Raw genomic sequence first — 24,633 nt, forward strand, 5'->3', positions numbered from 1 at the left:
CGGGCTGAAAAACACGTTTTGAAAAGTGTGCTGTTACTGTCCCATAACTTACATGGGGTTGACCAAACTTGCAGAAACATGTTTATTTCTGCTGAAAAACACGTTTTGACCCTTCCTGCACACTGGGGTTAAGAGCTGAGTGTGTGGGCTCCTCTGAGCCTTGCTGTTACATGGTGATTCAGTTGTCTGAAAAAACGCGTTTATTTCGGGCTGAAAAACACGTTTTGAAAAGTGTTCTGTTACTGCCCCATAACTTACATGGGGTTGACCAAACTTGCAGAAACATGTTTATTTCTGCTGAAAAACACGTTTTGACCCTTTCTGCACACTGGGGTTAAGATCTGAGTGTGTGGGCTCCTCTGAGCCTTGCTGTTACATGGGGATTCAGTTGTCTGAAAAAACGCGTTTATTTCGGGCTGAAAAACACGTTTTGAAAAGTGTGCTGTTACTGTCCCATAACTTACATGGGGTTGACCAAACTTGCAGAAACATGTTTATTTCTGCTGAAAAACACGTTTTGACACTTTCTGCACACTGGGGTTAAGAGCTGAGTGTGTGGGCTCTTCTGAGCCTTGCTGTTGCATGGGGATTCAGTTGTCTGAAAAAACGCGTTTATTTCGGGCTGAAAAACACGTTTTGAAAAGTGTTCTGTTACTGCCCCATAACTTACATGGGGTTGACCAAACTTGCAGAAACATGTTTATTTCTGCTGAAAAACACGTTTTGACCCTTCCTGCACACTGGGGTTAAGAGCTGAGTGTGTGGGCTCTTCTGAGCCTTGCTGTTACATGGTGATTCAGTTGTCTGAAAAAACGCGTTTATTTCGGGCTGAAAAACACGTTTTGAAAAGTGTTCTGTTACTGCCCCATAACTTACATGGGGTTGACCAAACTTGCAGAAACATGTTTATTTCTGCTGAAAAACACGTTTTGACCCTTTCTGCACACTGGGGTTAAGATCTGAGTGTGTGGGCTCCTCTGAGCCTTGCTGTTACATGGGGATTCAGTTGTCTGAAAAAACGCGTTTATTTCGGGCTGAAAAACACGTTTTGAAAAGTGTGCTGTTACTGTCCCATAACTTACATGGGGTTGACCAAACTTGCAGAAACATGTTTATTTCTGCTGAAAAACACGTTTTGACACTTTCTGCACACTGGGGCTAAGAGCTGAGTGTGTGGGCTCCTCTGAGCCTTGCTGTTACATGGGGATTCAGTTGTCTGAAAAAACGCGTTTATTTCGGGCTGAAAAACACGTTTTGAAAAGTGTTCTGTTACTGCCCCATAACTTACATGGGGTTGACCAAACTTGCAGAAACATATTTATTTCTGCTGAAAAACACGTTTTGACTCTTTCTGCACACTGGGGTTAAGAGCTGAGTGTGTGGGCTCTTCTGAGCCTTGCTGTTGCATGGGGATTCAGTTGTCTGAAAAAACGCGTTTATTTCGGGCTGAAAAACACGTTTTGAAAAGTGTTCTGTTACTGCCCCATAACTTACATGGGGTTGACCAAACTTGCAGAAACATGTTTATTTCTGCTGAAAAACACGTTTTGACCCTTCCTGCACACTGGGGTTAAGAGCTGAGTGTGTGGGCTCCTCTGAGCCTTGCTGTTACATGGTGATTCAGTTGTCTGAAAAAACGCGTTTATTTCGGGCTGAAAAACACGTTTTATAAAGTGTTCTGTTACTGCCCCATAACTTACATGGGGTTGACCAAACTTGCAGAAACATGTTTTTTTCTGCTGAAAAACACGTTTTGACCCTTTCTGCACACTGGGGTTAAGATCTGAGTGTGTGGGCTCTTCTGAGCCTTGCTGTTACATGGTGATTCAGTTGTCTGAAAAAACGCGTTTATTTCGGGCTGAAAAACACGTTTTGAAAAGTGTTCTGTTACTGCCCCATAACTTACATGGGGTTGACCAAACTTGCAGAAACATGTTTATTTCTGCTGAAAAACACGTTTTGACCCTTTCTGCACACTGGGGTTAAGATCTGAGTGTGTGGGCTCCTCTGAGCCTTGCTGTTACATGGGGATTCAGTTGTCTGAAAAAACGCGTTTATTTCGGGCTGAAAAACACGTTTTGAAAAGTGTGCTGTTACTGTCCCATAACTTACATGGGGTTGACCAAACTTGCAGAAACATGTTTATTTCTGCTGAAAAACACGTTTTGACACTTTCTGCACACTGGGGCTAAGAGCTGAGTGTGTGGGCTCCTCTGAGCCTTGCTGTTACATGGGGATTCAGTTGTCTGAAAAAACGCGTTTATTTCGGGCTGAAAAACACGTTTTGAAAAGTGTTCTGTTACTGCCCCATAACTTACATGGGGTTGACCAAACTTGCAGAAACATGTTTATTTCTGCTGAAAAACACGTTTTGACTCTTTCTGCACACTGGGGTTAAGAGCTGAGTGTGTGGACTCTTCTGAACCTTGCTGTTACATGGGGATTCAGTTGTCTGAAAAAACGCGTTTATTTCGGGCTCAAAAACACGTTTTGAAAAGTGTTCTGTTACTTCCCCATAACTTACATGGGGTTAACCAAACTTGCAGAAACATGTTTATTTCTGCTGAAAAACACGTTTTTACCCTTTCTGCACACTAGGGTTAAGATCTGAGTGTGTGGGCTCCTCTGAGTCTTGCTGTTACATGGGGATTCAGTTGTCTGAAAAAACGCGTTTATTTCGGGCTGAAAAACACGTTTTGAAAAGTGTGCTGTTACTGTCCCATAACTTACATGGGGTTGACCAAACTTGCAGAAACATGTTTATTTCTGCTGAAAAACACGTTTTGACCCTTCCTGCACACTGGGGTTAAGAGCTGAGTGTGTGGGCTCCTCTGAGCCTTGCTGTTACATGGTGATTCAGTTGTCTGAAAAAACGCGTTTATTTCGGGCTGAAAAAAACGTTTTGAAAAGTGTTCTGTTACTGCCCCATAACTTACATGGGGTTGACCAAACTTGCAGAAACATGTTTATTTCTGCTGAAAAACACGTTTTGACCCTTTCTGCACACTGGGGTTAAGATCTGAGTGTGTGGGCTCCTCTGAGCCTTGCTGTTACATGGGGATTCAGTTGTCTGAAAAAACGCGTTTATTTCGGGCTGAAAAACACGTTTTGAAAAGTGTGCTGTTACTGTCCCATAACTTACATGGGGTTGACCAAACTTGCAGAAACATGTTTATTTCTGCTGAAAAACACGTTTTGACACTTTCTGCACACTGGGGTTAAGAGCTGAGTGTGTGGGCTCTTCTGAGCCTTGCTGTTGCATGGGGATTCAGTTGTCTGAAAAAACGCGTTTATTTCGGGCTGAAAAACACGTTTTGAAAAGTGTTCTGTTACTGCCCCATAACTTACATGGGGTTGACCAAACTTGCAGAAACATGTTTATTTCTGCTGAAAAACACGTTTTGACCCTTCCTGCACACTGGGGTTAAGAGCTGAGTGTGTGGGCTCCTCTTAGCCTTGCTGTTACATGGTGATTCAGTTGTCTGAAAAAACGCGTTTATTTCGGGCTGAAAAACACGTTTTGAAAAGTGTTCTGTTACTGCCCCATAACTTACATGGGGTTGACCAAACTTGCAGAAACATGTTTATTTCTGCTGAAAAACACGTTTTGACCCTTTCTGCACACTGGGGTTAAGATCTGAGTGTGTGGGCTCCTCTGAGCCTTGCTGTTACATGGGGATTCAGTTGTCTGAAAAAACGCGTTTATTTCGGGCTGAAAAACACGTTTTGAAAAGTGTGCTGTTACTGTCCCATAACTTACATGGGGTTGACCAAACTTGCAGAAACATGTTTATTTCTGCTTAAAAACACGTTTTGACACTTTCTGCACACTGGGGTTAAGAGCTGAGTGTGTGGGCTCTTCTGAGCCTTGCTGTTGCATGGGGATTCAGTTGTCTGAAAAAACGCGTTTATTTCGGGCTGAAAAACACGTTTTGAAAAGTGTTCTGTTACTGCCCCATAACTTACATGGGGTTGACCAAACTTGCAGAAACATGTTTATTTCTGCTGAAAAACACGTTTTGACTCTTTCTGCACACTGGGGTTAAGAGCTGAGTGTGTGGGCTCTTCTGAACCTTGCTGTTACATGGGGATTCAGTTGTCTGAAAAAACGCGTTTATTTCGGGCTGAAAAACACGTTTTGAAAAGTGTTCTGTTACTTCCCCATAACTTACATGGGGTTAACCAAACTTGCAGAAACATGTTTATTTCTGCTGAAAAACACGTTTTTACCCTTTCTGCACACTAGGGTTAAGATCTGAGTGTGTGGGCTCCTCTGAGTCTTGCTGTTACATGGGGATTCAGTTGTCTGAAAAAACGCGTTTATTTCGGGCTGAAAAACACGTTTTGAAAAGTGTGCTGTTACTGTCCCATAACTTACATGGGGTTGACCAAACTTGCAGAAACATGTTTATTTCTGCTGAAAAACACGTTTTGACCCTTCCTGCACACTGGGGTTAAGAGCTGAGTGTGTGGGCTCCTCTGAGCCTTGCTGTTACATGGTGATTCAGTTGTCTGAAAAAACGCGTTTATTTCGGGCTGAAAAACACGTTTTGAAAAGTGTTCTGTTACTGCCCCATAACTTACATGGGGTTGACCAAACTTGCAGAAACATGTTTATTTCTGCTGAAAAACACGTTTTGACCCTTTCTGCACACTGGGGTTAAGATCTGAGTGTGTGGGCTCCTCTGAGCCTTGCTGTTACATGGGGATTCAGTTGTCTGAAAAAACGCGTTTATTTCGGGCTGAAAAACACGTTTTGAAAAGTGTGCTGTTACTGTCCCATAACTTACATGGGGTTGACCAAACTTGCAGAAACATGTTTATTTCTGCTGAAAAACACGTTTTGACACTTTCTGCACACTGGGGTTAAGAGCTGAGTGTGTGGGCTCTTCTGAGCCTTGCTGTTGCATGGGGATTCAGTTGTCTGAAAAAACGCGTTTATTTCGGGCTGAAAAACACGTTTTGAAAAGTGTTCTGTTACTGCCCCATAACTTACATGGGGTTGACCAAACTTGCAGAAACATGTTTATTTCTGCTGAAAAACACGTTTTGACCCTTCCTGCACACTGGGGTTAAGAGCTGAGTGTGTGGGCTCTTCTGAGCCTTGCTGTTACATGGTGATTCAGTTGTCTGAAAAAACGCGTTTATTTCGGGCTGAAAAACACGTTTTGAAAAGTGTTCTGTTACTGCCCCATAACTTACATGGGGTTGACCAAACTTGCAGAAACATGTTTATTTCTGCTGAAAAACACGTTTTGACCCTTTCTGCACACTGGGGTTAAGATCTGAGTGTGTGGGCTCCTCTGAGCCTTGCTGTTACATGGGGATTCAGTTGTCTGAAAAAACGCGTTTATTTCGGGCTGAAAAACACGTTTTGAAAAGTGTGCTGTTACTGTCCCATAACTTACATGGGGTTGACCAAACTTGCAGAAACATGTTTATTTCTGCTGAAAAACACGTTTTGACACTTTCTGCACACTGGGGTTAAGATCTGAGTGTGTGGGCTCCTCTGAGCCTTGCTGTTACATGGGGATTCAGTTGTCTGAAAAAACGCGTTTATTTCGGGCTGAAAAACACGTTTTGAAAAGTGTGCTGTTACTGTCCCATAACTTACATGGGGTTGACCAAACTTGCAGAAACATGTTTATTTCTGCTGAAAAACACGTTTTGACACTTTCTGCACACTGGGGCTAAGAGCTGAGTGTGTGGGCTCCTCTGAGCCTTGCTGTTACATGGGGATTCAGTTGTCTGAAAAAACGCGTTTATTTCGGGCTGAAAAACACGTTTTGAAAAGTGTTCTGTTACTGCCCCATAACTTACATGGGGTTGACCAAACTTGCAGAAACATATTTATTTCTGCTGAAAAACACGTTTTGACTCTTTCTGCACACTGGGGTTAAGAGCTGAGTGTGTGGGCTCTTCTGAGCCTTGCTGTTGCATGGGGATTCAGTTGTCTGAAAAAACGCGTTTATTTCGGGCTGAAAAACACGTTTTGAAAAGTGTTCTGTTACTGTCCCATAACTTACATGGGGTTGACCAAACTTGCAGAAACATGTTTATTTCTGCTGAAAAACACGTTTTGACCCTTCCTGCACACTGGGGTTAAGAGCTGAGTGTGTGGGCTCCTCTGAGTCTTGCTGTTACATGGGGATTCAGTTGTCTGAAAAAACCCGTTTATTTCGGGCTGAAAAACACGTTTTGAAAAGTGTGCTGTTACTGTCCCATAACTTACATGGGGTTGACCAAACTTGCAGAAACATGTTTATTTCTGCTGAAAAACACGTTTTGACCCTTCCTGCACACTGGGGTTAAGAGCTGAGTGTGTGGGCTCCTCTGAGCCTTGCTGTTACATGGTGATTCAGTTGTCTGAAAAAACGCGTTTATTTCGGGCTGAAAAACACGTTTTGAAAAGTGTTCTGTTACTGCCCCATAACTTACATGGGGTTGACCAAACTTGCAGAAACATGTTTATTTCTGCTGAAAAACACGTTTTGACCCTTTCTGCACACTGGGGTTAAGAGCTGAGTGTGTGGGCTCTTCTGAGCCTTGCTGTTGCATGGGGATTCAGTTGTCTGAAAAAACGCGTTTATTTCGGGCTGAAAAACACGTTTTGAAAAGTGTTCTGTTACTGCCCCATAACTTACATGGGGTTGACCAAACTTGCAGAAACATGTTTATTTCTGCTGAAAAACACGTTTTGACTCTTTCTGCACACTGGGGTTAAGAGCTGAGTGTGTGGGCTCTTCTGAACCTTGCTGTTACATGGGGATTCAGTTGTCTGAAAAAACGCGTTTATTTCGGGCTGAAAAACACGTTTTGAAAAGTGTTCTGTTACTTCCCCATAACTTACATGGGGTTAACCAAACTTGCAGAAACATGTTTATTTCTGCTGAAAAACACGTTTTTACCCTTTCTGCACACTAGGGTTAAGATCTGAGTGTGTGGGCTCCTCTGAGTCTTGCTGTTACATGGGGATTCAGTTGTCTGAAAAAACGCGTTTATTTCGGGCTGAAAAACACGTTTTGAAAAGTGTGCTGTTACTGTCCCATAACTTACATGGGGTTGACCAAACTTGCAGAAACATGTTTATTTCTGCTGAAAAACACGTTTTGACCCTTCCTGCACACTGGGGTTAAGAGCTGAGTGTGTGGGCTCCTCTGAGCCTTGCTGTTACATGGTGATTCAGTTGTCTGAAAAAACGCGTTTATTTCGGGCTGAAAAACACGTTTTGAAAAGTGTTCTGTTACTGCCCCATAACTTACATGGGGTTGACCAAACTTGCAGAAACATGTTTATTTCTGCTGAAAAACACGTTTTGACCCTTTCTGCACACTGGGGTTAAGATCTGAGTGTGTGGGCTCCTCTGAGCCTTGCTGTTACATGGGGATTCAGTTGTCTGAAAAAACGCGTTTATTTCGGGCTGAAAAACACGTTTTGAAAAGTGTGCTGTTACTGTCCCATAACTTACATGGGGTTGACCAAACTTGCAGAAACATGTTTATTTCTGCTGAAAAACACGTTTTGACACTTTCTGCACACTGGGGTTAAGAGCTGAGTGTGTGGGCTCTTCTGAGCCTTGCTGTTGCATGGGGATTCAGTTGTCTGAAAAAACGCGTTTATTTCGGGCTGAAAAACACGTTTTGAAAAGTGTTCTGTTACTGCCCCATAACTTACATGGGGTTGACCAAACTTGCAGAAACATGTTTATTTCTGCTGAAAAACACGTTTTGACCCTTCCTGCACACTGGGGTTAAGAGCTGAGTGTGTGGGCTCTTCTGAGCCTTGCTGTTACATGGTGATTCAGTTGTCTGAAAAAACGCGTTTATTTCGGGCTGAAAAACACGTTTTGAAAAGTGTTCTGTTACTGCCCCATAACTTACATGGGGTTGACCAAACTTGCAGAAACATGTTTATTTCTGCTGAAAAACACGTTTTGACCCTTTCTGCACACTGGGGTTAAGATCTGAGTGTGTGGGCTCCTCTGAGCCTTGCTGTTACATGGGGATTCAGTTGTCTGAAAAAACGCGTTTATTTCGGGCTGAAAAACACGTTTTGAAAAGTGTGCTGTTACTGTCCCATAACTTACATGGGGTTGACTAAACTTGCAGAAACATGTTTATTTCTGCTGAAAAACACGTTTTGACACTTTCTGCACACTGGGGCTAAGAGCTGAGTGTGTGGGCTCCTCTGAGCCTTGCTGTTACATGGGGATTCAGTTGTCTGAAAAAACGCGTTTATTTCGGGCTGAAAAACACGTTTTGAAAAGTGTTCTGTTACTGCCCCATAACTTACATGGGGTTGACCAAACTTGCAGAAACATATTTATTTCTGCTGAAAAACACGTTTTGACTCTTTCTGCACACTGGGGTTAAGAGCTGAGTGTGTGGGCTCTTCTGAGCCTTGCTGTTGCATGGGGATTCAGTTGTCTGAAAAAACGCGTTTATTTCGGGCTGAAAAACACGTTTTGAAAAGTGTTCTGTTACTGCCCCATAACTTACATGGGGTTGACCAAACTTGCAGAAACATGTTTATTTCTGCTGAAAAACACGTTTTGACCCTTCCTGCACACTGGGGTTAAGAGCTGAGTGTGTGGGCTCCTCTGAGCCTTGCTGTTACATGGTGATTCAGTTGTCTGAAAAAACGCGTTTATTTCGGGCTGAAAAACACGTTTTATAAAGTGTTCTGTTACTGCCCCATAACTTACATGGGGTTGACCAAACTTGCAGAAACATGTTTTTTTCTGCTGAAAAACACGTTTTGACCCTTTCTGCACACTGGGGTTAAGATCTGAGTGTGTGGGCTCTTCTGAGCCTTGCTGTTACATGGTGATTCAGTTGTCTGAAAAAACGCGTTTATTTCGGGCTGAAAAACACGTTTTGAAAAGTGTTCTGTTACTGCCCCATAACTTACATGGGGTTGACCAAACTTGCAGAAACATGTTTATTTCTGCTGAAAAACACGTTTTGACCCTTTCTGCACACTGGGGTTAAGATCTGAGTGTGTGGGCTCCTCTGAGCCTTGCTGTTACATGGGGATTCAGTTGTCTGAAAAAACGCGTTTATTTCGGGCTGAAAAACACGTTTTGAAAAGTGTGCTGTTACTGTCCCATAACTTACATGGGGTTGACCAAACTTGCAGAAACATGTTTATTTCTGCTGAAAAACACGTTTTGACACTTTCTGCACACTGGGGCTAAGAGCTGAGTGTGTGGGCTCCTCTGAGCCTTGCTGTTACATGGGGATTCAGTTGTCTGAAAAAACGCGTTTATTTCGGGCTGAAAAACACGTTTTGAAAAGTGTTCTGTTACTGCCCCATAACTTACATGGGGTTGACCAAACTTGCAGAAACATGTTTATTTCTGCTGAAAAACACGTTTTGACTCTTTCTGCACACTGGGGTTAAGAGCTGAGTGTGTGGGCTCTTCTGAACCTTGCTGTTACATGGGGATTCAGTTGTCTGAAAAAACGCGTTTATTTCGGGCTGAAAAACATGTTTTGAAAAGTGTTCTGTTACTTCCCCATAACTTACATGGGGTTAACCAAACTTGCAGAAACATGTTTATTTCTGCTGAAAAACACGTTTTTACCCTTTCTGCACACTAGGGTTAAGATCTGAGTGTGTGGGCTCCTCTGAGTCTTGCTGTTACATGGGGATTCAGTTGTCTGAAAAAACGCGTTTATTTCGGGCTGAAAAACACGTTTTGAAAAGTGTGCTGTTACTGTCCCATAACTTACATGGGGTTGACCAAACTTGCAGAAACATGTTTATTTCTGCTGAAAAACACGTTTTGACCCTTCCTGCACACTGGGGTTAAGAGCTGAGTGTGTGGGCTCCTCTGAGCCTTGCTGTTACATGGTGATTCAGTTGTCTGAAAAAACGCGTTTATTTCGGGCTGAAAAACACGTTTTGAAAAGTGTTCTGTTACTGCCCCATAACTTACATGGGGTTGACCAAACTTGCAGAAACATGTTTATTTCTGCTGAAAAACACGTTTTGACCCTTTCTGCACACTGGGGTTAAGATCTGAGTGTGTGGGCTCCTCTGAGCCTTGCTGTTACATGGGGATTCAGTTGTCTGAAAAAACGCGTTTATTTCGGGCTGAAAAACACGTTTTGAAAAGTGTGCTGTTACTGTCCCATAACTTACATGGGGTTGACCAAACTTGCAGAAACATGTTTATTTCTGCTGAAAAACACGTTTTGACACTTTCTGCACACTGGGGTTAAGAGCTGAGTGTGTGGGCTCTTCTGAGCCTTGCTGTTGCATGGGGATTCAGTTGTCTGAAAAAACGCGTTTATTTCGGGCTGAAAAACACGTTTTGAAAAGTGTTCTGTTACTGCCCCATAACTTACATGGGGTTGACCAAACTTGCAGAAACATGTTTATTTCTGCTGAAAAACACGTTTTGACCCTTCCTGCACACTGGGGTTAAGAGCTGAGTGTGTGGGCTCCTCTTAGCCTTGCTGTTACATGGTGATTCAGTTGTCTGAAAAAACGCGTTTATTTCGGGCTGAAAAACACGTTTTGAAAAGTGTTCTGTTACTGCCCCATAACTTACATGGGGTTGACCAAACTTGCAGAAACATGTTTATTTCTGCTGAAAAACACGTTTTGACCCTTTCTGCACACTGGGGTTAAGAGCTGAGTGTGTGGGCTCTTCTGAACCTTGCTGTTACATGGGGATTCAGTTGTCTGAAAAAACGCGTTTATTTCGGGCTGAAAAACACGTTTTGAAAAGTGTTCTGTTACTTCCCCATAACTTACATGGGGTTAACCAAACTTGCAGAAACATGTTTATTTCTGCTGAAAAACACGTTTTTACCCTTTCTGCACACTAGGGTTAAGATCTGAGTGTGTGGGCTCCTCTGAGTCTTGCTGTTACATGGGGATTCAGTTGTCTGAAAAAACGCGTTTATTTCGGGCTGAAAAACACGTTTTGAAAAGTGTGCTGTTACTGTCCCATAACTTACATGGGGTTGACCAAACTTGCAGAAACATGTTTATTTCTGCTGAAAAACACGTTTTGACCCTTCCTGCACACTGGGGTTAAGAGCTGAGTGTGTGGGCTCCTCTGAGCCTTGCTGTTACATGGTGATTCAGTTGTCTGAAAAAACGCGTTTATTTCGGGCTGAAAAACACGTTTTGAAAAGTGTTCTGTTACTGCCCCATAACTTACATGGGGTTGACCAAACTTGCAGAAACATGTTTATTTCTGCTGAAAAACACGTTTTGACCCTTTCTGCACACTGGGGTTAAGATCTGAGTGTGTGGGCTCCTCTGAGCCTTGCTGTTACATGGGGATTCAGTTGTCTGAAAAAACGCGTTTATTTCGGGCTGAAAAACACGTTTTGAAAAGTGTGCTGTTACTGTCCCATAACTTACATGGGGTTGACCAAACTTGCAGAAACATGTTTATTTCTGCTGAAAAACACGTTTTGACACTTTCTGCACACTGGGGTTAAGAGCTGAGTGTGTGGGCTCTTCTGAGCCTTGCTGTTGCATGGGGATTCAGTTGTCTGAAAAAACGCGTTTATTTCGGGCTGAAAAACACGTTTTGAAAAGTGTTCTGTTACTGCCCCATAACTTACATGGGGTTGACCAAACTTGCAGAAACATGTTTATTTCTGCTGAAAAACACGTTTTGACCCTTCCTGCACACTGGGGTTAAGAGCTGAGTGTGTGGGCTCTTCTGAGCCTTGCTGTTACATGGTGATTCAGTTGTCTGAAAAAACGCGTTTATTTCGGGCTGAAAAACACGTTTTGAAAAGTGTTCTGTTACTGCCCCATAACTTACATGGGGTTGACCAAACTTGCAGAAACATGTTTATTTCTGCTGAAAAACACGTTTTGACCCTTTCTGCACACTGGGGTTAAGATCTGAGTGTGTGGGCTCCTCTGAGCCTTGCTGTTACATGGGGATTCAGTTGTCTGAAAAAACGCGTTTATTTCGGGCTGAAAAACACGTTTTGAAAAGTGTGCTGTTACTGTCCCATAACTTACATGGGGTTGACCAAACTTGCAGAAACATGTTTATTTCTGCTGAAAAACACGTTTTGACACTTTCTGCACACTGGGGTTAAGATCTGAGTGTGTGGGCTCCTCTGAGCCTTGCTGTTACATGGGGATTCAGTTGTCTGAAAAAACGCGTTTATTTCGGGCTGAAAAACACGTTTTGAAAAGTGTGCTGTTACTGTCCCATAACTTACATGGGGTTGACCAAACTTGCAGAAACATGTTTATTTCTGCTGAAAAACACGTTTTGACACTTTCTGCACACTGGGGCTAAGAGCTGAGTGTGTGGGCTCCTCTGAGCCTTGCTGTTACATGGGGATTCAGTTGTCTGAAAAAACGCGTTTATTTCGGGCTGAAAAACACGTTTTGAAAAGTGTTCTGTTACTGCCCCATAACTTACATGGGGTTGACCAAACTTGCAGAAACATATTTATTTCTGCTGAAAAACACGTTTTGACTCTTTCTGCACACTGGGGCTAAGAGCTGAGTGTGTGGGCTCCTCTGAGCCTTGCTGTTACATGGGGATTCAGTTGTCTGAAAAAACGCGTTTATTTCGGGCTGAAAAACACGTTTTGAAAAGTGTTCTGTTACTGCCCCATAACTTACATGGGGTTGACCAAACTTGCAGAAACATATTTATTTCTGCTGAAAAACACGTTTTGACTCTTTCTGCACACTGGGGTTAAGAGCTGAGTGTGTGGGCTCTTCTGAGCCTTGCTGTTGCATGGGGATTCAGTTGTCTGAAAAAACGCGTTTATTTCGGGCTGAAAAACACGTTTTGAAAAGTGTGCTGTTACTGTCCCATAACTTACATGGGGTTGACCAAACTTGCAGAAACATGTTTATTTCTGCTGAAAAACACGTTTTGACACTTTCTGCACACTGGGGTTAAGAGCTGAGTGTGTGGGCTCTTCTGAGCCTTGCTGTTGCATGGGGATTCAGTTGTCTGAAAAAACGCGTTTATTTCGGGCTGAAAAACACGTTTTGAAAAGTGTTCTGTTACTGCCCCATAACTTACATGGGGTTGACCAAACTTGCAGAAACATGTTTATTTCTGCTGAAAAACACGTTTTGACCCTTCCTGCACACTGGGGTTAAGAGCTGAGTGTGTGGGCTCTTCTGAGCCTTGCTGTTACATGGTGATTCAGTTGTCTGAAAAAACGCGTTTATTTCGGGCTGAAAAACACGTTTTGAAAAGTGTTCTGTTACTGCCCCATAACTTACATGGGGTTGACCAAACTTGCAGAAACATGTTTATTTCTGCTGAAAAACACGTTTTGACCCTTTCTGCACACTGGGGTTAAGATCTGAGTGTGTGGGCTCCTCTGAGCCTTGCTGTTACATGGGGATTCAGTTGTCTGAAAAAACGCGTTTATTTCGGGCTGAAAAACACGTTTTGAAAAGTGTGCTGTTACTGTCCCATAACTTACATGGGGTTGACCAAACTTGCAGAAACATGTTTATTTCTGCTGAAAAACACGTTTTGACACTTTCTGCACACTGGGGTTAAGATCTGAGTGTGTGGGCTCCTCTGAGCCTTGCTGTTACATGGGGATTCAGTTGTCTGAAAAAACGCGTTTATTTCGGGCTGAAAAACACGTTTTGAAAAGTGTGCTGTTACTGTCCCATAACTTACATGGGGTTGACCAAACTTGCAGAAACATGTTTATTTCTGCTGAAAAACACGTTTTGACACTTTCTGCACACTGGGGCTAAGAGCTGAGTGTGTGGGCTCCTCTGAGCCTTGCTGTTACATGGGGATTCAGTTGTCTGAAAAAACGCGTTTATTTCGGGCTGAAAAACACGTTTTGAAAAGTGTTCTGTTACTGCCCCATAACTTACATGGGGTTGACCAAACTTGCAGAAACATATTTATTTCTGCTGAAAAACACGTTTTGACTCTTTCTGCACACTGGGGTTAAGAGCTGAGTGTGTGGGCTCTTCTGAGCCTTGCTGTTGCATGGGGATTCAGTTGTCTGAAAAAACGCGTTTATTTCGGGCTGAAAAACACGTTTTGAAAAGTGTTCTGTTACTGTCCCATAACTTACATGGGGTTGACCAAACTTGCAGAAACATGTTTATTTCTGCTGAAAAACACGTTTTGACCCTTCCTGCACACTGGGGTTAAGAGCTGAGTGTGTGGGCTCCTCTGAGTCTTGCTGTTACATGGGGATTCAGTTGTCTGAAAAAACGCGTTTATTTCGGGCTGAAAAACACGTTTTGAAAAGTGTGCTGTTACTGTCCCATAACTTACATGGGGTTGACCAAACTTGCAGAAACATGTTTATTTCTGCTGAAAAACACGTTTTGACCCTTCCTGCACACTGGGGTTAAGAGCTGAGTGTGTGGGCTCCTCTGAGCCTTGCTGTTACATGGTGATTCAGTTGTCTGAAAAAACGCGTTTATTTCGGGCTGAAAAACACGTTTTGAAAAGTGTTCTGTTACTGCCCCATAACTTACATGGGGTTGACCAAACTTGCAGAAACATGTTTATTTCTGCTGAAAAACACGTTTTGACCCTTTCTGCACACTGGGGTTAAGATCTGAGTGTGTGGGCTCCTCTGAGCCTTGCTGTTACATGGGGATTCAGTTGTCTGAAAAAACGCGTTTATTTCGGGCTGAAAAACACGTTTTGAAAAGTGTGCTGTTACTGTCCCATAACTTACATGGGGTTGACCAAACTTGCAGAAACATGTTTATTTCTGCTGAAAAACACGTTTTGACACTTTCTGCACACTGGGGTTAAGAGCTGAGTGTGTGGGCTCTTCTGAGCCTTGCTGTTGCATGGGGATTCAGTTGTCTGAAAAAACGCGTTTATTTCGGGCTGAAAAACACGTTTTGAAAAGTGTTCTGTTACTGCCCCATAACTTACATGGGGTTGACCAAACTTGCAGAAACATGTTTATTTCTGCTGAAAAACACGTTTTGACTCTTTCTGCACACTGGGGTTAAGAGCTGAGTGTGTGGGCTCTTCTGAACCTTGCTGTTACATGGGGATTCAGTTGTCTGAAAAAACGCGTTTATTTCGGGCTGAAAAACACGTTTTGAAAAGTGTTCTGTTACTTCCCCATAACTTACATGGGGTTAACCAAACTTGCAGAAACATGTTTATTTCTGCTGAAAAACACGTTTTTACCCTTTCTGCACACTAGGGTTAAGATCTGAGTGTGTGGGCTCCTCTGAGTCTTGCTGTTACATGGGGATTCAGTTGTCTGAAAAAACGCGTTTATTTCGGGCTGAAAAACACGTTTTGAAAAGTGTGCTGTTACTGTCCCATAACTTACATGGGGTTGACCAAACTTGCAGAAACATGTTTATTTCTGCTGAAAAACACGTTTTGACCCTTCCTGCACACTGGGGTTAAGAGCTGAGTGTGTGGGCTCCTCTGAGCCTTGCTGTTACATGGTGATTCAGTTGTCTGAAAAAACGCGTTTATTTCGGGCTGAAAAACACGTTTTGAAAAGTGTTCTGTTACTGCCCCATAACTTACATGGGGTTGACCAAACTTGCAGAAACATGTTTATTTCTGCTGAAAAACACGTTTTAACCCTTTCTGCACACTGGGGTTAAGATCTGAGTGTGTGGGCTCCTCTGAGCCTTGCTGTTACATGGGGATTCAGTTGTCTGAAAAAACGCGTTTATTTCGGGCTGAAAAACACGTTTTGAAAAGTGTGCTGTTACTGTCCCATAACTTACATGGGGTTGACCAAACTTGCAGAAACATGTTTATTTCTGCTGAAAAACACGTTTTGACACTTTCTGCACACTGGGGTTAAGAGCTGAGTGTGTGGGCTCTTCTGAGCCTTGCTGTTGCATGGGGATTCAGTTGTCTGAAAAAACGCGTTTATTTCGGGCTGAAAAACACGTTTTGAAAAGTGTTCTGTTACTGCCCCATAACTTACATGGGGTTGACCAAACTTGCAGAAACATGTTTATTTCTGCTGAAAAACACGTTTTGACCCTTCCTGCACACTGGGGTTAAGAGCTGAGTGTGTGGGCTCTTCTGAGCCTTGCTGTTACATGGTGATTCAGTTGTCTGAAAAAACGCGTTTATTTCGGGCTGAAAAACACGTTTTGAAAAGTGTTCTGTTACTGCCCCATAACTTACATGGGGTTGACCAAACTTGCAGAAACATGTTTATTTCTGCTGAAAAACACGTTTTGACCCTTTCTGCACACTGGGGTTAAGATCTGAGTGTGTGGGCTCCTCTGAGCCTTGCTGTTACATGGGGATTCAGTTGTCTGAAAAAACGCGTTTATTTCGGGCTGAAAAACACGTTTTGAAAAGTGTGCTGTTACTGTCCCATAACTTACATGGGGTTGACTAAACTTGCAGAAACATGTTTATTTCTGCTGAAAAACACGTTTTGACCCTTTCTGCACACTGGGGCTAAGAGCTGAGTGTGTGGGCTCTTCTGAGCCTTGCTGTTACATGGTGATTCAGTTGTCTGAAAAAACGCGTTTATTTCGGGCTGAAAAACACGTTTTATAAAGTGTTCTGTTACTGCCCCATAACTTACATGGGGTTGACCAAACTTGCAGAAACATGTTTTTTTCTGCTGAAAAACACGTTTTGACCCTTTCTGCACACTGGGGTTAAGATCTGAGTGTGTGGGCTCTTCTGAGCCTTGCTGTTACATGGTGATTCAGTTGTCTGAAAAAACGCGTTTATTTCGGGCTGAAAAACACGTTTTGAAAAGTGTTCTGTTACTGCCCCATAACTTACATGGGGTTGACCAAACTTGCAGAAACATGTTTATTTCTGCTGAAAAACACGTTTTGACCCTTTCTGCACACTGGGGTTAAGATCTGAGTGTGTGGGCTCCTCTGAGCCTTGCTGTTACATGGGGATTCAGTTGTCTGAAAAAACGCGTTTATTTCGGGCTGAAAAACACGTTTTGAAAAGTGTGCTGTTACTGTCCCATAACTTACATGGGGTTGACCAAACTTGCAGAAACATGTTTATTTCTGCTGAAAAACACGTTTTGACACTTTCTGCACACTGGGGCTAAGAGCTGAGTGTGTGGGCTCCTCTGAGCCTTGCTGTTACATGGGGATTCAGTTGTCTGAAAAAACGCGTTTATTTCGGGCTGAAAAACACGTTTTGAAAAGTGTTCTGTTACTGCCCCATAACTTACATGGGGTTGACCAAACTTGCAGAAACATGTTTATTTCTGCTGAAAAACACGTTTTGACTCTTTCTGCACACTGGGGTTAAGAGCTGAGTGTGTGGGCTCTTCTGAACCTTGCTGTTACATGGGGATTCAGTTGTCTGAAAAAACGCGTTTATTTCGGGCTGAAAAACATGTTTTGAAAAGTGTTCTGTTACTTCCCCATAACTTACATGGGGTTAACCAAACTTGCAGAAACATGTTTATTTCTGCTGAAAAACACGTTTTTACCCTTTCTGCACACTAGGGTTAAGATCTGAGTGTGTGGGCTCCTCTGAGTCTTGCTGTTACATGGGGATTCAGTTGTCTGAAAAAACGCGTTTATTTCGGGCTGAAAAACACGTTTTGAAAAGTGTGCTGTTACTGTCCCATAACTTACATGGGGTTGACCAAACTTGCAGAAACATGTTTATTTCTGCTGAAAAACACGTTTTGACCCTTCCTGCACACTGGGGTTAAGAGCTGAGTGTGTGGGCTCCTCTGAGCCTTGCTGTTACATGGTGATTCAGTTGTCTGAAAAAACGCGTTTATTTCGGGCTGAAAAACACGTTTTGAAAAGTGTTCTGTTACTGCCCCATAACTTACATGGGGTTGACCAAACTTGCAGAAACATGTTTATTTCTGCTGAAAAACACGTTTTGACCCTTTCTGCACACTGGGGTTAAGATCTGAGTGTGTGGGCTCCTCTGAGCCTTGCTGTTACATGGGGATTCAGTTGTCTGAAAAAACGCGTTTATTTCGGGCTGAAAAACACGTTTTGAAAAGTGTGCTGTTACTGTCCCATAACTTACATGGGGTTGACCAAACTTGCAGAAACATGTTTATTTCTGCTGAAAAACACGTTTTGACACTTTCTGCACACTGGGGTTAAGAGCTGAGTGTGTGGGCTCTTCTGAGCCTTGCTGTTGCATGGGGATTCAGTTGTCTGAAAAAACGCGTTTATTTCGGGCTGAAAAACACGTTTTGAAAAGTGTTCTGTTACTGCCCCATAACTTACATGGGGTTGACCAAACTTGCAGAAACATGTTTATTTCTGCTGAAAAACACGTTTTGACCCTTCCTGCACACTGGGGTTAAGAGCTGAGTGTGTGGGCTCCTCTTAGCCTTGCTGTTACATGGTGATTCAGTTGTCTGAAAAAACGCGTTTATTTCGGGCTGAAAAACACGTTTTGAAAAGTGTTCTGTTACTGCCCCATAACTTACATGGGGTTGACCAAACTTGCAGAAACATGTTTATTTCTGCTGAAAAACACGTTTTGACCCTTTCTGCACACTGGGGTTAAGATCTGAGTGTGTGGGCTCCTCTGAGCCTTGCTGTTACATGGGGATTCAGTTGTCTGAAAAAACGCGTTTATTTCGGGCTGAAAAACACGTTTTGAAAAGTGTGCTGTTACTGTCCCATAACTTACATGGGGTTGACCAAACTTGCAGAAACATGTTTATTTCTGCTGAAAAACACGTTTTGACACTTTCTGCACACTGGGGTTAAGAGCTGAGTGTGTGGGCTCTTCTGAGCCTTGCTGTTGCATGGGGATTCAGTTGTCTGAAAAAACGCGTTTATTTCGGGCTGAAAAACACGTTTTGAAAAGTGTTCTGTTACTGCCCCATAACTTACATGGGGTTGACCAAACTTGCAGAAACATGTTTATTTCTGCTGAAAAACACGTTTTGACCCTTCCTGCACACTGGGGTTAAGAGCTGAGTGTGTGGGCTCCTCTTAGCCTTGCTGTTACATGGTGATTCAGTTGTCTGAAAAAACGCGTTTATTTCGGGCTGAAAAACACGTTTTGAAAAGTGTGCTGTTACTGTCCCATAACTTACATGGGGTTGACCAAACTTGCAGAAACATGTTTATTTCTGCTGAAAAACACGTTTTGACACTTTCTGCACACTGGGGCTAAGAGCTGAGTGTGTGGGCTCCTCTGAGCCTTGCTGTTACATGGGGATTCAGTTGTCTGAAAAAACGCGTTTATTTCGGGCTGAAAAACACGTTTTGAAAAGTGTTCTGTTACTGCCCCATAACTTACATGGGGTTGACCAAACTTGCAGAAACATGTTTATTTCTGCTGAAAAACACGTTTTGACTCTTTCTGCACACTGGGGTTAAGAGCTGAGTGTGTGGGCTCTTCTGAACCTTGCTGTTACATGGGGATTCAGTTGTCTGAAAAAACGCGTTTATTTCGGGCTGAAAAACATGTTTTGAAAAGTGTTCTGTTACTTCCCCATAACTTACATGGGGTTAACCAAACTTGCAGAAACATGTTTATTTCTGCTGAAAAACACGTTTTTACCCTTTCTGCACACTAGGGTTAAGATCTGAGTGTGTGGGCTCCTCTGAGTCTTGCTGTTACATGGGGATTCAGTTGTCTGAAAAAACGCGTTTATTTCGGGCTGAAAAACACGTTTTGAAAAGTGTGCTGTTACTGTCCCATAACTTACATGGGGTTGACCAAACTTGCAGAAACATGTTTATTTCTGCTGAAAAACACGTTTTGACCCTTCCTGCACACTGGGGTTAAGAGCTGAGTGTGTGGGCTCCTCTGAGCCTTGCTGTTACATGGTGATTCAGTTGTCTGAAAAAACGCGTTTATTTCGGGCTGAAAAACACGTTTTGAAAAGTGTTCTGTTACTGCCCCATAACTTACATGGGGTTGACCAAACTTGCAGAAACATGTTTATTTCTGCTGAAAAACACGTTTTGACCCTTTCTGCACACTGGGGTTAAGATCTGAGTGTGTGGGCTCCTCTGAGCCTTGCTGTTACATGGGGATTCAGTTGTCTGAAAAAACGCGTTTATTTCGGGCTGAAAAACACGTTTTGAAAAGTGTGCTGTTACTGTCCCATAACTTACATGGGGTTGACCAAACTTGCAGAAACATGTTTATTTCTGCTGAAAAACACGTTTTGACACTTTCTGCACACTGGGGTTAAGAGCTGAGTGTGTGGGCTCTTCTGAGCCTTGCTGTTGCATGGGGATTCAGTTGTCTGAAAAAACGCGTTTATTTCGGGCTGAAAAACACGTTTTGAAAAGTGTTCTGTTACTGCCCCATAACTTACATGGGGTTGACCAAACTTGCAGAAACATGTTTATTTCTGCTGAAAAACACGTTTTGACCCTTCCTGCACACTGGGGTTAAGAGCTGAGTGTGTGGGCTCCTCTTAGCCTTGCTGTTACATGGTGATTCAGTTGTCTGAAAAAACGCGTTTATTTCGGGCTGAAAAACACGTTTTGAAAAGTGTTCTGTTACTGCCCCATAACTTACATGGGGTTGACCAAACTTGCAGAAACATGTTTATTTCTGCTGAAAAACACGTTTTGACCCTTTCTGCACACTGGGGTTAAGATCTGAGTGTGTGGGCTCCTCTGAGCCTTGCTGTTACATGGGGATTCAGTTGTCTGAAAAAACGCGTTTATTTCGGGCTGAAAAACACGTTTTGAAAAGTGTGCTGTTACTGTCCCATAACTTACATGGGGTTGACCAAACTTGCAGAAACATGTTTATTTCTGCTGAAAAACACGTTTTGACACTTTCTGCACACTGGGGTTAAGAGCTGAGTGTGTGGGCTCTTCTGAGCCTTGCTGTTGCATGGGGATTCAGTTGTCTGAAAAAACGCGTTTATTTCGGGCTGAAAAACACGTTTTGAAAAGTGTTCTGTTACTGCCCCATAACTTACATGGGGTTGACCAAACTTGCAGAAACATGTTTATTTCTGCTGAAAAACACGTTTTGACTTTTTCTGCACACTGGGGTTAAGAGCTGAGTGTGTGGGCTCTTCTGAACCTTGCTGTTACATGGGGATTCAGTTGTCTGAAAAAACGCGTTTATTTCGGGCTGAAAAACACGTTTTGAAAAGTGTTCTGTTACTTCCCCATAACTTACATGGGGTTAACCAAACTTGCAGAAACATGTTTATTTCTGCTGAAAAACACGTTTTTACCCTTTCTGCACACTAGGGTTAAGATCTGAGTGTGTGGGCTCCTCTGAGTCTTGCTGTTACATGGGGATTCAGTTGTCTGAAAAAACGCGTTTATTTCGGGCTGAAAAACACGTTTTGAAAAGTGTGCTGTTACTGTCCCATAACTTACATGGGGTTGACCAAACTTGCAGAAACATGTTTATTTCTGCTGAAAAACACGTTTTGACCCTTCCTGCACACTGGGGTTAAGAGCTGAGTGTGTGGGCTCCTCTGAGCCTTGCTGTTACATGGTGATTCAGTTGTCTGAAAAAACGCGTTTATTTCGGGCTGAAAAACACGTTTTGAAAAGTGTTCTGTTACTGCCCCATAACTTACATGGGGTTGACCAAACTTGCAGAAACATGTTTATTTCTGCTGAAAAACACGTTTTGACCCTTTCTGCACACTGGGGTTAAGATCTGAGTGTGTGGGCTCCTCTGAGCCTTGCTGTTACATGGGGATTCAGTTGTCTGAAAAAACGCGTTTATTTCGGGCTGAAAAACACGTTTTGAAAAGTGTGCTGTTACTGTCCCATAACTTACATGGGGTTGACCAAACTTGCAGAAACATGTTTATTTCTGCTGAAAAACACGTTTTGACACTTTCTGCACACTGGGGTTAAGAGCTGAGTGTGTGGGCTCTTCTGAGCCTTGCTGTTGCATGGGGATTCAGTTGTCTGAAAAAACGCGTTTATTTCGGGCTGAAAAACACGTTTTGAAAAGTGTTCTGTTACTGCCCCATAACTTACATGGGGTTGACCAAACTTGCAGAAACATGTTTATTTCTGCTGAAAAACACGTTTTGACCCTTCCTGCACACTGGGGTTAAGAGCTGAGTGTGTGGGCTCTTCTGAGCCTTGCTGTTACATGGTGATTCAGTTGTCTGAAAAAACGCGTTTATTTCGGGCTGAAAAACACGTTTTGAAAAGTGTTCTGTTACTGCCCCATAACTTACATGGGGTTGACCAAACTTGCAGAAACATGTTTATTTCTGCTGAAAAACACGTTTTGACCCTTTCTGCACACTGGGGTTAAGATCTGAGTGTGTGGGCTCCTCTGAGCCTTGCTGTTACATGGGGATTCAGTTGTCTGAAAAAACGCGTTTATTTCGGGCTGAAAAACACGTTTTGAAAAGTGTGCTGTTACTGTCCCATAACTTACATGGGGTTGACCAAACTTGCAGAAACATGTTTATTTCTGCTGAAAAACACGTTTTGACACTTTCTGCACACTGGGGCTAAGAGCTGAGTGTGTGGGCTCCTCTGAGCCTTGCTGTTACATGGGGATTCAGTTGTCTGAAAAAAACGCGTTTATTTCGGGCTGAAAAACACGTTTTGAAAAGTGTTCTGTTACTGCCCCATAACTTACATGGGGTTGACCAAACTTGCAGAAACATGTTTATTTCTGCTGAAAAACACGTTTTGACTCTTTCTGCACACTGGGGTTAAGAGCTGAGTGTGTGGGCTCTTCTGAGCCTTGCTGTTGCATGGGGATTCAGTTGTCTGAAAAAACGCGTTTATTTCGGGCTGAAAAACACGTTTTGAAAAGTGTTCTGTTACTGCCCCATAACTTACATGGGGTTGACCAAACTTGCAGAAACATATTTATTTCTGCTGAAAAACACGTTTTGACTCTTTCTGCACACTGGGGTTAAGAGCTGAGTGTGTGGGCTCTTCTGAGCCTTGCTGTTGCATGGGGATTCAGTTGTCTGAAAAAACGCGTTTATTTCGGGCTGAAAAACACGTTTTGAAAAGTGTTCTGTTACTGCCCCATAACTTACATGGGGTTGACCAAACTTGCAGAAACATGTTTATTTCTGCTGAAAAACACGTTTTGACCCTTCCTGCACACTGGGGTTAAGAGCTGAGTGTGTGGGCTCCTCTGAGCCTTGCTGTTACATGGTGATTCAGTTGTCTGAAAAAACGCGTTTATTTCGGGCTGAAAAACACGTTTTATAAAGTGTTCTGTTACTGCCCCATAACTTACATGGGGTTGACCAAACTTGCAGAAACATGTTTTTTTCTGCTGAAAAACACGTTTTGACCCTTTCTGCACACTGGGGTTAAGATCTGAGTGTGTGGGCTCTTCTGAGCCTTGCTGTTACATGGTGATTCAGTTGTCTGAAAAAACGCGTTTATTTCGGGCTGAAAAACACGTTTTGAAAAGTGTTCTGTTACTGCCCCATAACTTACATGGGGTTGACCAAACTTGCAGAAACATGTTTATTTCTGCTGAAAAACACGTTTTGACCCTTTCTGCACACTGGGGTTAAGATCTGAGTGTGTGGGCTCCTCTGAGCCTTGCTGTTACATGGGGATTCAGTTGTCTGAAAAAACGCGTTTATTTCGGGCTGAAAAACACGTTTTGAAAAGTGTGCTGTTACTGTCCCATAACTTACATGGGGTTGACCAAACTTGCAGAAACATGTTTATTTCTGCTGAAAAACACGTTTTGACACTTTCTGCACACTGGGGCTAAGAGCTGAGTGTGTGGGCTCCTCTGAGCCTTGCTGTTACATGGGGATTCAGTTGTCTGAAAAAACGCGTTTATTTCGGGCTGAAAAACACGTTTTGAAAAGTGTTCTGTTACTGCCCCATAACTTACATGGGGTTGACCAAACTTGCAGAAACATGTTTATTTCTGCTGAAAAACACGTTTTGACTCTTTCTGCACACTGGGGTTAAGAGCTGAGTGTGTGGGCTCTTCTGAACCTTGCTGTTACATGGGGATTCAGTTGTCTGAAAAAACGCGTTTATTTCGGGCTGAAAAACATGTTTTGAAAAGTGTTCTGTTACTTCCCCATAACTTACATGGGGTTAACCAAACTTGCAGAAACATGTTTATTTCTGCTGAAAAACACGTTTTTACCCTTTCTGCACACTAGGGTTAAGATCTGAGTGTGTGGGCTCCTCTGAGTCTTGCTGTTACATGGGGATTCAGTTGTCTGAAAAAACGCGTTTATTTCGGGCTGAAAAACACGTTTTGAAAAGTGTGCTGTTACTGTCCCATAACTTACATGGGGTTGACCAAACTTGCAGAAACATGTTTATTTCTGCTGAAAAACACGTTTTGACCCTTCCTGCACACTGGGGTTAAGAGCTGAGTGTGTGGGCTCCTCTGAGCCTTGCTGTTACATGGTGATTCAGTTGTCTGAAAAAACGCGTTTATTTCGGGCTGAAAAACACGTTTTGAAAAGTGTTCTGTTACTGCCCCATAACTTACATGGGGTTGACCAAACTTGCAGAAACATGTTTATTTCTGCTGAAAAACACGTTTTGACCCTTTCTGCACACTGGGGTTAAGATCTGAGTGTGTGGGCTCCTCTGAGCCTTGCTGTTACATGGGGATTCAGTTGTCTGAAAAAACGCGTTTATTTCGGGCTGAAAAACACGTTTTGAAAAGTGTGCTGTTACTGTCCCATAACTTACATGGGGTTGACCAAACTTGCAGAAACATGTTTATTTCTGCTGAAAAACACGTTTTGACACTTTCTG

This window comes from Lepisosteus platostomus, chromosome 9 (genome assembly GCF_059453375.1).
Source record: "Lepisosteus platostomus isolate fLepPlt1 chromosome 9, fLepPlt1.hap1, whole genome shotgun sequence".
In the NCBI taxonomy this organism is placed as follows: Eukaryota; Metazoa; Chordata; class Actinopteri; order Semionotiformes; family Lepisosteidae; genus Lepisosteus; species Lepisosteus platostomus.